Below are 13,756 nucleotides of genomic sequence, written 5' to 3'. Positions count from 1 at the left end.
CTGTGAGAACACTTTTCACAGAAATCAAAACTCCTTGTTGTGAGAAACCCAGCAGTCACATTGGCTGCGCTGCCTGCAGGTCACCTGGCATCATCCTTCTGCTTTGCCCTGTTTCTGAGACCTGTGTTAGTTATTGTGGCTGGTTTGGGGCACAGAGCTTCAAGGGACAAGGTGGGGTGACTTAGTTGACTTGACTTGAGGCTGCTTACCCTAAAGAAGGTTGCCAGGAGGTGCAATAATAGGCTTCAAGAGAGAGATCTATTCTCTGTATTCCCCGTGCAAGAAGCTTAAATTTAATCAAGTGTCAGGGACAAGGAAAAGCCAAATAGTAAGTCTGGGACGATTTGGGCTAGTTTGAGAGGCCGTGGGGTCTGTTCAACAGCCTTTAACAACAGGCAGGTGAGGTCTGTTAGGTTTATGGTAAGCTTGGTGCCTTTCAACTGTTTCCTATGAATTACAGTTGATGTGACAGCCCTGCTGAATCACTGCCTTTCTGTGAATGAAAGCTACCTATTAGCAGTGCTTGGCGTGTTATATGCCTCCTAGACAAGCGCTTGCTAAGCCTATTCCCTTGGGAGCTCAAGGAGTGATGCTGTGAACGTTGAGCAAACTGGCGTAGAATCATCATTTGGTTGGAAAAGGCCTTTAAGATCGAGTCCAACTGTACCTGTCCACTAATAAGCCATATCTCTAAGCACCCGTCTTTTAAATACCTCCAGGGATGGGGACTCGACCGCTTCCCTGGGTAGCATGAGGGGGTACATGTTTTATTTATCTATATCCATACTTCTGACCTATCCCAATATAAACAGTTGTGTTGAAAGACCATAAAATCTGCATGTCTGCTCCCACTGTTGCGTGCATCCAGGGATGTCGCGGTGAGTCTGTACTTATGAGCTGGAGTGCTGAGAAGGGTGTGCTTGCATCTGTGTAGTTTCTGTGAGGGCCAGCTATTGTCCTGGGAACTTGTGGTGGCTGGGATTGGTGCTACAAACGTGTAGGAGGGAACTCTTGTTGGCTCCAAGAAAGCATGCCAAGAGGAAACACAGGAATCGATGACCTACCTGCTCAGGGCACGGTTTGCTGCCTCTCTGATGCGGTGGCAGTGTGTCTTCACTTCTACTGCTGCCTCCTCTCCAGTTGCATTGGCAGCACTTTAGGTACTACGTGATGTTTATAGGCCCACATAGTGACCTGAGTCAATGAAGTGAGCTAAATTAGATGTAACCATTAAAGAAAACTGTTATTTTGCTTAAGGCTTTTTTTGGCTTAAGTGTGGGTCCCCACTTGAACCCACACGCAGCTGTACCAGCCCAAGTGGGTTTTTTGAGCAGGGAGAGGAATGAATGGAATGGGAGGGCTTCGAGGATGCCTGAACTTTTACTTGTGCCAGAAAAAGCATGCCTCGCTACAGCCCAAAGGCTCCCACACCCAGAGCAAATGGCTTTGGAAGCTGTCAACTTCAAGTGTGCCACAGAGGCTGTATGTCGCATGCAGGTATATTGTCTGTCAAGTAGCAAACATGTAATTTGTATTCTGTCACCTATGTAAGCATTAAATTACATGCTGTTATAGTTTTGAAGATATTTAAAACCACCTAAACTTTAATGGAAACAAGATTTCAATTATTCTTGTAATGATAAGGATGAAAGTTTTCTAGTTTATCTAGAAAAAGCTCTGTTCTTTAATGAACCTCAGTAATTAGAAATGCACTAGTCTATAACTGAATTTCTAATGAATAATCTATAGCTTTAGCAGCTTCTGTCTTCTTTCCCCTTGTCCTTTATAAAAAGTTCCCAGTAAGCTACATATTTCCCACTGTGCACTCGTAGAGCACACTACTGTCTTGCCATATGGTTGCCTTCCTCTAGCAATTAATAGGATTGTATGCAAAGGCCCCTGAATCTTTGGGGACTATATATTTGCTTGTGGTCTTGTCAGAACATGCAGCGTTTCGATAGGCAATTTCTCACGTTTATGTCCACTGAATAACAAGTTGCCCAAAAGACAGCATAGTAACATAATTGTGCAGAACTTAAACAGAGCACTTTTGGTTTGTACAATTAAAAAAAAAATAATTTAGAGTGGATAGATCTTTTCAAGCTTCTTGGGTCACTTTCTAGAACCAGTTTTTATGGCTGGATGCATGTTTCATGGATGCATGTAATCAGTTTCTTGGCAAATGTATTTACAAGGACATTATTACAGTAATTTTTCCCCTGCATTATTTAAAAATTAATACGACCCCAAATAAGTAAACCTGAAGGAATCCACTAACATTGGCAGAGATGTACTAAGGGAAGGAGGAGAAAGATTACGGAAACAATAGTCAAAGGTCTGTATTTAAAAGAGGGGAAAAGTGATTAAATAGCAGTGTATTGATGTTGCTAAGCAGTGCACCTTTACCCCATGATACGACCACCGAAGCATTTGAAGAGTATTTTAGATAATTTCCGCACAGGTTTTTCTTCAGAGATGAAAACTATAGGCACCTTTTTAGAACAAATTTTGCCTGAATTCTTTGTTCTTTTTGCTTGTTACTTGCATGATATTTGAAAGTGGCTATGCATGATTTCCCCTTCCTCGCACTTCTCATTACGCGCCCCGGCAGAGGCAGTTCTGTGCCACGCTGCAACCCACAGCATTCAGGGGTTTGAGCTGCTCCCTGTTGGAGAATCGCCTCTGTGGCATCTGTGCCACCGCAATACCCGTTTCACTGAGCTTTTACTCTTTGTAGGGATGTCCAGGAGGTCAGTGACAGGCGAATCTGACCCAGGCTCAGAGAGAGAAACGTTGTGTTCTTGTGCCTGTGGAGCACGGGGTGCTTTTGAGGAAGGATGAGTTTCAGGGGTGAAAATATGGCTCAATTGCTTTAATGGAAATTGAATAATCTGGGCCGGTTCCTGGGTTTTGGGCAATGATGAACAAGCCTCTTGCTTTTTAACTATTTAGACTGTAAACTTGTGGAAGGTGGAGCATATCCCTTTCTGTAGGACCTTTTCCTGCATGTCTCTGAGATAATGTTAAGGATATCTTTTTGGGTGGAGTTTAGTCCTGCTAAAAGAAATGGGCTGCAGGAAAGACGTATTGCATCTGCTGCACAGAAATCTTAACAGCACTGAGGACAGGGCGGGTTAACAAAGCTGACACCGAGGAAGTCAATAGGTATTTTCGTGCACCAATATTATGGTGACTTGAGGGCTTGCTTACCTGCCGAGGAATTCAGGAGGTTGTTCAACCTTATTTTCTTTCAGTTTATCGGGAAGGGGAGGCAGAGGGAGGATGATGGCAGCTAATCCTCTTGTGATGCTGGAGATGATGATTTTTACTAAATCTGTTAAGTTTCTGTGGGTCTGCCTGGGAACTGGCTTAGGGCAAAGGATTACAGAGCTTGTGACAAGTATCAGATGCACAGCTGCAATGGACTGCCACTGGGTCCTCGCCTTAGCTTCTTCTAAGGTCATGTCAGCACATGTCTGCTTTATGTGCACACCTTGATTCCAGGATACCTCCTAAGCATCTTGGGGAACGGTTCTACCTACACCTTCAGCTTAACTCTGAAAGGTCAGTATCTGTATTTTTTCTCTTTGCTCCCCAGCCCCTGCCCTGGCATTTCACCCTGGAATGGAAATGTGAGTATGTCACGCTCAGCTGTGCCCCACGAACATCAGATAGTTTTGAGCCGATACAAAGGATGACAGGTTCATTTCTGTCTACGAGCCTGTTGAATCTACATCAGAAAATTTGGCCAGGGGTTTTTAATACAGGAGATGTATCTGTCGCTCTGTCGTTGCTGTTAAAGATGCTTATATGATCTGACAGTGTTAATGAGTGGGTAACATCAGCTAAGTCTAAAAAGCTATTGCACAAGAAGAATCCCTTAAATTTCATGGCCATGGACAATGGACACATTTTGCCTTTTCAGCTACCCTGATGAGGAAAGAAGCTTACTTATTGTAGAGTAACCCAAACAAATCTGGAACAATTGATCAGCTTGCGTCCCTTTCCAGTTAGGTTAAGTGTCTTTAGGTAAAATGAAGAGTGACTGTACCTGGACTGGAAGTAACTGGAATGCTGTGGTGCTCCAAGAAAGGTTAATATGTTTATAAATGTCTGGTACAGGAATATCAAACTGCAAATGAGTGAATGGGAGCTGTACTAGTAAATTTGGGGCTTTTGTATTTGGCATGTGAGTAGACGGAGAGGTGTCAGCCCCCCTTCTGTAGTGCTTAATTACATTTCCCACATGACATTTCTCTCCCCTTGACATATCCCATCATTCGCATCAGTGATGATTGTCACCAGCCCCCCCGGCATCTCCTGGGCTTGTTTGAAAGATGAAGCCATTTGTTTAGGGAAAAAAATACCAGTGTTTTTCTTCCGCTGTCCTAATTTTCTCGCCAACTTAGTTGAGATACTCTGTGAGGTTTTTATTCTCATAAACAAGCTTATTCTCCAGATAGGCTTTTCCCAGATGTCCCAGCCCTATTAGATATCTTGGTTTCCATGTGTTTGTTACCTGCGAGAGGAGTGTGTTTGACATAGTGTTTTTCTAACTAGAAAAACATACTTATATTCCATACTTAATAGAATACAGCCATTCTGTGTATTGAGTTTGAGCTGGTGAAGCTTTTTTCAAGTAGGCATTCTGTACATGTCTAAGTGTCCAAACAGAAATATTCGGTGTGCATAATGTATTAAAAAACCCCACCAGCTTCTTGTCTTCTGGAGGACAAGAGGCTTTTATCATTTTAAAGGTATCTCAAGGAAATGAAACAATACAATTGTATGGGTTTATTTATGTTGCTGCTGTTGTACCAGTTTCCCATTTAAATGGTTTTAGTCTGGAATGAGAATCCACATGGAGGTAACAGCAGTCCTAGGAGCTATTCCAGGAGCTGTTCCAACATAAACGAATGCAATGCAGCTTCCTGGGAAGCGTCTGACCTTTTGATCTGGTGCAGGGTAGCCCTTCTTGCCTCATCTTCCTCTGTGTAAAGTCTCATAGGAATGGGATCAATGCTGTGACTTAGAGGAGAGTGCCGCCTTCTTCCGGTGCCGTCAACATGAACATTGCTGAAAGCTCTCCAGATAAAGAGTCTCTGACTTTGTTTTTATTAATGAAGATAATTTTCCCCATGCTGTTGTCAAACTATGTTGAAAAGTTGTTTCACCTTTACTTAGGCACTGCTGTGCCAGCAGATGTCCAGTTTCTGCCTCTCTAATCGCCTTTTAAACTCTTCCCCAATAACTGACTCCCACCTTGTTAAATACTCCAGGAGATTTGAAGCTTCACGGCATTTTTACCTCACAGCTCAGGACTGAAACCTGGCCAAGCAACGGAAAATTAGATTTAGATCTGGGAAAAGGTTAATAGCAGGGGATCCCTGTGCTCCTTATGACAGTGCATTCAATTTTTATGTGCGAGCTGAAAAAGGGGGCAGGAAATGATGCAGAATTATTTAGACTAGTTGAGATTGAGGAGCAGTGGAAGGAGGGTCAGGGAGAGCAGGGTGGTGGGTGCAGTGTGGGGCGCTCAGTCAGCGTAGGAGGAATTGGGACCTATGGCTGAACCTGGCTGACTTCGGAATTAGCCAGCAGCCGTCTCACAGGGGCAGAAGACTTGGGCATTAAGGTGAGCTGCTCGGTGCAACATGGTGGTGAATGCTTGATGGCAATTATTGATTCAGGTCTCAGAAACTGGCATATATATTGGATTTCAGAGGTGATGTGTCGGGCTGTCGGAGAGGAGCAGACAGTTTCGGCTCTCCGCCTGACAAGTGGATTCAGTCATAAGATCAGCAATTGCAAGGCATTAAGCTTGAATGGATCTAACTGCCTGGGGCAGTTAGGGTGGTGCTCTTCTGGACGGTCTGTCTGAGTAGGGAAAAACTCTTCCGAGGTTAAAGCAAAACAGAACAGAACTTAAAACCGTTCAAGTCTGTGCTTTGCCAGTGGCACTGCTGAAAAGTACAGTAAAGGAAGATGAGGGAATGTCATATATATGTCTATCTCTTTGTGTATGTATGTGTAAAAATATATAAATGTATTTCTGTGGGGGATGGCAGAGGGGAATTTGAAAAGGTTGCTACTCTTGGAAGCTGGTAACAGATACTACGTCTCTTGGATAGGTAAACTGGTATCAGGTGAGCTCCCAGCATATCACTGAAAAACATACTCGGAAAAAGTCTGTCAACCTTCTCTTGTACTGAAGTGTAAGATACACAAGATGCTGCATATCCATCTTAATCTTTTTTTGTTCTTAAACAGAAATGTTCCAAGAGTGCTTTTAGTCTGTCTAACCTTGGGCTTGGATTCCCAAAGGATCTGTGCAGCTAAGCAAAACCATGTTGGTCCTACATAGTGGTAGGCAGCTGATACTGTATCAGGGTAGTATACTTTGAACGTGTTCTAAAAATGAGTTACAGTTAACCTGGAATTTTGCAAGAAGGTACCAGGATGGCAGGATTACCCCTGGCTGCGATACATCAGTGGCCTCAGGGACTCAAGATTTAGTTAATGAAAAACTCGGATGTTGCCTGCCCCTGTTTCCTCAACTGGCATTGAATGCAGAATCCTCCAAGATTTTTGAAAGGAAGACTGCAAAGTATGGTAGATGCAAAGGCAGAGGGGGCAGAGGTATGAAAGGAGCCCCCAGCTGCACTTGTGGTCGATGACGTTTTACATAAAAAGAAGGCGGAGCAGTGAAATGTCATTCAACTGTAATGCAGTAACCTTTACCGAGGTATAACAACAGTTTGGGGAATTCTACTCTTACCAGTATAAATCTGTAGGTTTCACCAGGGTTATTCTGGTCCAAAATGGTGCAGTTTAGAAAAGCTATGGTCCTCTATTTCTTTAGAGCTCTGCTTATCAGAGCACTTAGGACAAAATCACATCCTTGTTGAAGTCAATGGCAAAGCTCCCGCTTATTTTGGTGGTGTCAGATTTCATCCATTGCAAATTGCCCAACATCACAGAATTCAGTCAGATGTAATCAAAATATAAATGCAAATTGGTATCATCTCATAATGTAGCAAATACAGGGGGAGTATCTTGCTAGTGCTGGTGTGAAAGACACATCTGCGCATATTTTTAATGCACCTATGCCGTGATGAACAGATTTAGATACTATGTCATTATGATCACAGGGGAGATATATTTGCACTGTCATTGACTGATTGCTTCTGCTTATTCCTTGTTCTTTCATAGTAAGAAATCTAGAGATTATGATGGACAAGGCAGAAAAAATAATCTAGCTGTTTGTGCTGTGGTTTCAGATGCTAGTGACCTTCCCTCCACCGCTCGGATGTCAGACGCACAACTAAGTGGTGAGAGGCGGTAGAGCTTCATTCTTTGAGGAAACGGAGGGAGGGGAGAAAAAGTACCTATCCATTATCAGGGAGGTACTGTGACGGTAAAATTACTGAGTGCTGATTAAGTACTGGCTGCTTCAGAGCCCTGTGTAGATCTGCTCAAATCAGTGTTGTATTGGATAGTATTTTGAGGTAATTTCTTAAAATACAGGAAATACTTCCCAGAAGCTTTTGAAAACTCGAATCTGATTTCCAGAGAAAAACTTCTCAGGACAGTAAGCGTGCTGCTGATGTGATTTAGGTGATTTACTTGGTACAATCAGACAATTCACTGATTAAACTGTTCTTGAACCTTTAAGATAATCATAAGTTAAAAACCAGAACTGCTATTTTAAATCTCAGCCTTTAGAAACATTGAGGGGGAAGACTACCTCTTCCAAGTTATCTGAGTCAGCCTGGGAACCTTTGTTATCCAATGTGATTCATTTTAGGGAACGCGGCTTGTGAATCAGAATGGGGCTAGGCTGCTAAAGAGGGGGAAAAGTATCCTAATTTATCTTCCGAGCACCAATTTTAACTTGAAAGCTAGTTCTTTCCTCTCCTTCTCTGCTAATGTAATGGGACATACCAGTGGATGAAAAGTACGAAGAAGCTAGTTGGCAGAGTTGGAGACGAGTTGGACAGTGATGAGAGAGTTTTGGAAATGGTTGTGCGGAGTACTGCAAGGGAATGGGATCAGCACGTTTCTTCGGTGTGAACTGGTGGGCCCGTATGGACTACGAGGAGGAGCACGGGTGGGGTCTGCAGGCGGTTCTGAGATAAAATGAGCTGTATACTTGTGGTCTCTTATTTAGGAAGCTTTGATTAACAGCTCTCTGAGGTTTCGGAGTCTGTTCAGCATTTCTGTCACCAAGTATTGTGGGAATGAGGAGAATGTTCCTGCTGTTAAGGCAGCCATAAAAGCATATGTAAAGTGAGTATTTCTGGTAGCATGGTGAGTCTCCTCCCCCAGGGTTTTGAATTAAAATTTCTCCGTGAATGTGTACTGTGGTCAAAGGAGAAAAGTCTGTAAGACTTTCTCAAAGAGCTAATACATCATGCTGATGCCTGTTATAGTGTGACATGAGATTCCTTTTATGCTGTATCACTGTGACTAGAGGTGTTCCCTTCCTTTGTAGTGGTGGTTGGAAGCTAACCAGGAGATACGAGCTTACGTCTCACTTCTGTAATGTAAATCCTAAGTGCTACTGTGGGGCTTTTAATAGTTAACTGCTTCGATGTCAACATATTAAGCTGCAGGGTGTCCCCTAGGTATTGTAAATTATCCTAATGATAAATTTAAAATTATTTCATAGGAGTGTACCTATACCAGCAGGATGGAGAGCGGGGAGGAGGAGGAGGAGAAGGCAGGCAGTGGGGTTTTGCCTGGGCTTCTAATAAAACTTGTATAATTGAATATGTACTAAATGAGAGCAGCCTCTAACGAGAGTAGATGAGCAGAATGACAATTGAGGCAACGCACTTCAGGCTTAAAACCGGGAACGAGGGCAGTAAACATACCTGGTATTAGGTAGCCAGATAACAGGAAGTTTAAGACTTAATAAAAATGAGCGATGTTCTTTCTTCGGGAACACAAAAAGGAACAGTCTTGATTCCTGTAGCATTGTATCATGTCCTTTCTTTGTCCTTAATCAGCTGCAGCAGAGGCTTGGAGTTCAATACATATTGACTTAGAGCATATGCTGAAGTCTGAACTACTTGGGTTTCAAAACTTTGGTTGTTAGGAGCAGCATACAAATCTGGGTTAAGCTATCTGTTCTTTTAAAGTTACTTCTGCAATGTAGTCACACTTTTAATTCTAACATATTAAACGTGGAGGTGTTTAAAAATCCATGCATCCCTACCACTGAGCAGCTTGTTGGAAGAGCAAGCGTATGACTTATTACAGAACTCTGATTGCCTTGAGAACAGCATTGCCTATGTTCATTAATCTCAGTAACATTATATACACATAATATATTGATAAAATGTTAATGACCTAACTTAATGCCAATAAAAGCAGGAAATGAGGGTGTAGGAGTTCAAAGTGTAGTACTCTTTAGCCTTCAGTCTTTCTGGTTGGTTTATTTGTTTGCTTACTGACTTTTTTTTTTTTTTCCCCCCCTTCAACATTGCACCAGACTGTATGCAAAAGCACACGTTGTGCCCAGATTCTAAATGAGCTATTCGCGTCAGAGGATGAGAAATGCCCTCAGACTGGCCAGTACACAAATGCTTTGATATTCTGATCTCCTTTGCCAATTTGTGCTGTTCTTTGGGCACCTTCTGTGCACGTTGCTTGTTGTGCCGATGCTTCAGCCAGCAGTCGGTGCCCGCCCTGCCCCTGTTGGCAATCAGCGATTGAGTTGTCTCATAGCGCGCCAATCACTTATTCCTTTATTTAAAAGGTGGCTGGTAGCTTAACAGGTTTTCCACTGGGAGTAAGAGCACACCAAGTTGAATGGTCTCATTTGGAGCCTCCCAGAGTATCGATACTTATGATCAGTAAAAACAACAACAAATGCTTCTAAATTGCTGCTGAGCCAATTTTTGCGGCTGCTGCTGGTACTTACACAGCACTGTGAAGCCCGATGGATTTCTGTAGCTGGAACTCAAGAGAAAAACGCAGCCTGCTAAGGTATTAAGGCTTCCAAGTATTTCAATTAAAACTTAAATCTGAACTCTGCAACGCATCAAATGGACAGAGGAGAAACAGAGCAACAAAAATCAATATAAAAAAAATAGTTCATGCTAATGACATTTAACAGCCCTGCCCTGCGGTGCATTCTCATTTGAGGAGGAGGCAAGTGTATTGGCTATTGAAATCTTACATAAAGTGTGAAATGAAGAATGTGTGCTGGAGGGCATCAATATAAATCTCGTAATATATTTTAAATTTTTCCCCTCCTAATTAAACTTATGGTGATCCTTATGGGATTTTTCTCGAGAAGAGGGGAAAAATGAACTGAATCTAGATTCTGTATACCGAAGGTTAATTCTAATAAATCAGAAAGCAAAGATCTTGTAATGGGAAAGTATTTTCTGCACTCACCCAATTAAATGTTAGAAGCTGGATAATGGAATAATTGTAGTTAGTCAATTGCTACAAAGTCATAATAGCTTGAGTACAACTAAGACTCCAAGGCAGTAAAATGCCAGTGGTAAAATAATAAAACCATTATTTCAATAATAATCTCAAGTTAATTAGAATAAGGCAGTGCAGTGTATTTTTAATACTAGACAAAACAATTAGCATAGTACTTAGTAACAACAATATCCTTATTATCTGAAAGACAAAATAGGATTAATGCAGCAGTAAAGCATTGAAACCATATGTCAACAAAAGAACGCAGAGGAAAAATAACTTTGTCAATAGCCCAAGCCCCAGCACAAGTGATGGAAACTTCCACCTCCAAGGAAAGGAAAACTTGGTTGTAGCAGATGTATGGTTGAGTTTCTTAATACGAATGTGGTCTTTTCCCTGTGCCAAATGTTTATTTGTGTGGATTCATTCTTCACCAAATGTCTTGAGTCTGTTCTGATTATTTTTTTTCCCCCCTCTTTTTTTTTTTTTTTTTTTTCTTGGCAAGATTGAGACATGATATATCCCCACATGCCTGCCTGAGTACAAAATAACTAAAAGTTAAGGGTAGAGGGATTATTGAAGTTATGGCCTGACCTCCTGCAAAGCACAGACCAGAGAATTCTGCCCCGTTACTCCCATGTTGTCAGGCTGACATTTGAAGCAGATGTGTTGTAGATGCCTTAAGCTTCAGGACTCCTTTACAGCATGTGGCAGTCAGTATTCTGACCCCGTCACTTCTTAATGTTAATAATGATACTGCAAAAACTGCAGTATGTTTTGTTGCAGTTGCCCTGGTAGAGATCTGGAAGGCTGAGAATACATTTAGCATTTGAACCAAGCCTCATCCTACGGCTACAGCAAGCTTTCCGTGGGGACGTGTGAACACCGTCTTTTTACTTGCAGAGAACAGTCAAGAACAAAATGCTGATTTTTGTTCTAAAAATCTTCATAGTTGCTTTGAAGATGATCTCCTGAATGTTACAGCATTTCCACTTTGGTGCTTTTGTCCCCTGTGGGCTCCTGGGTAGTTGTTCATGTTTTCAGGGCTTGGGGTGAAGCAAACAATCTCCTGCTCGCCCTCACCTGCACTGTTACTCATGAGGTAAATGAGGTGGTACTCCTCCGTGGGGGAAAGCGGTGACTAGCAGTGGGCTTTGTATTCGTTCAAGTCCTCTAAGCTTTGCTGTCTCACTGGCTCTGCCTTGCATTTAGTTTCAGGCTAATCTCAGATCCAGAGGCTGGTCAGCCTCTCTTTTCGCCCTCCTTTTGAAATTTAGGAAGTATCCAAAGCGTGTGCTTAACTGTGTCTGGGCCCTATCCTTGCAGGACAGGATCATTTGCAATGCACTTGCTTTTCTGCTTTTCTACTGAAATCTGTTACTCGGTTATTCTGGAATAGTGCAGGGGAGAGGCTTTCTGCTTGCGCTGCCTGAGCCGATGCTCAGCAAAGGCCATAGTGAAGGTCCTGTTGGCACTAAGGGGTTGGAAGGTGCGCTTGGCTTCCCTGCTGAGACACCCAGCAAACGCTAATCAATGCTGTTGGTTACCAAACGTTGTAATGCAGCCATCTCATGGCAAAGCCTGTCAGCTGGGTGGACCTGGGCTGAGTTGGAAATGGTGACCTAAATGGGGAAAAGCCTTGAAGAGTTGTGGTGTACAGAAGGGATGGGGAAGGGGCACAGGGAAACTGAGAACATGTAGATCCTACAATGTGTAAGCTGCTACTCATCATGGCATCAATCAGGAGTGCTGGATGTCTGTGAGCTATCTCCAGTTCTTTTGAAAACTAGTTCTCCCTTGAAGATCTTGGTCTTTTTGCTTTCTGTGTATGTTTTACAGAAAAACACACATGCGTGCAGTCTGGCAGATTTGCTCATTGTTATTGGTAAAAGAAAGGCAGTGGTTTTGGAGAAACTTGGCTGTTCAGAGAAATACCCCGGTATCTGGATTATAGTATCTGACACGTTGCAATAATATTTTGCAATTTAAGCGCCAAGAAATAAATTCAGGAACTGCAGCGTAGTCAATAAACTAAAAAATTGCTTGGTGTGGATAATTATGGCACTGATCTTGCATTACGTTTTAACCTACATGAGACCCTGCTGACTTGACAATGTTAGTTATTTCCTTTTCTTGTAATGCATGTTATACTGCTTTGGCCTAGTACACTGGCCAAAAAAAAAGGGCCATGGATCTGTTCACTCTGTCTATTCCTATTTTACAGTGCAGCTATTTGATAACCACTAACTAGTTTGAAATCTAGAAGTGCACTGTAGGAGGAAATGCTCTAAAGGGGTAACTTCAGTTTATTGAATGGGACCTTAGCATTTTATCCCTTTTTATTATCATTTATGATTTTGCTGTGAGTTGTGCATTCCTCTTGGGTTCTATCACTGGGAGTAATGGCTGACATTTGGTTGGGGAGCGTGGGGTGGTGAAGGTTAGGAAACTTCCCCATTCTTTGTCATGACAGTTTCCTATTTAATCTAGATAAAATAAGAACCCTAATGGGATGTGTCCTATGATTAATTTGTAGCATTTTGCCTCCTGTTAATTATAACCTACTGTCTAGGGAATCAGCAAGAGAGGGCAAAGTCTCGTATACAATCAAGCATTTGAAAGAATCGAAATATATAAGCTAATTCCCACAAACCTATCTCGGAGAGGCATCTCCCAAAGGCCCTTTACATGATGGGAAAGCTCTTATTTTCAGCAACATCCTAATGTCTGTGTGTTGCTTGATTTTCATGATGCTGTCAGCCGCTGCAGACATATGGCTCCAATTGATTTGTCCTGACAATAACAGTTACCAGCACTCATTTCTCCACACTCTGAATGAGGCACATCTGTTATAAATTTGTTGACCGTCAAGGACCAGTAAAGACCTATCTGAAAAACATCCTTTTTTGTCTCCTACTTCCCCCACCCTCCCTGCCCCCTCTTAAGCGTGGCCTGCTGTCCAAGACCATGGCTCTTTAGAGGTCATTTCCATGGTATGGTGTATATCACAGGCATTGATTTTTATCAGGAATATATTGCTGTGACTAAATAATTCCTGAGCACCCTCACTCGTTTTATTCTGGGAATTCTCAGTTGTTCAGAAGGAGTTTGGGGGGGCTGGTTTGGTTTCTACTTGGAGACCCTAATTCTGCCCCTTAGTCCCATTTTGGGCTGTAGGTGATTATTTTAGTGTGTACTTTTGCCTTTGAATGGCTAACAGAGGTTTATTTTATTTTGAATCTGGGCTAGAAGATTCCTAGAAACTATAGTGGGAGCTTATAGAAGAAAAAAAAAGGCATAATCTTTTACAGTATGG

The 13,756-nt window shown here is 42.3% G+C and overlaps 1 protein-coding gene across 1 annotated transcript in view; it reads left to right on the top strand.

Moving 5' to 3' along the window:
- The window catches only part of PTPRG (protein tyrosine phosphatase receptor type G), a 413,949-nt gene that overhangs the window by 63,423 nt on the left and 336,770 nt on the right, over window positions 1–13,756 (top strand).

This window comes from Egretta garzetta, unplaced genomic scaffold, assembly GCF_000687185.1.
Source record: "Egretta garzetta isolate BGI_Z169 unplaced genomic scaffold, ASM68718v1 scaffold91, whole genome shotgun sequence".
NCBI lineage: Eukaryota > Metazoa > Chordata > Aves > Pelecaniformes > Ardeidae > Egretta > Egretta garzetta.
The sequence above is the reverse complement of the archived record's forward strand: the minus strand, read 5'-3'. Positions and strand labels throughout refer to the sequence as shown.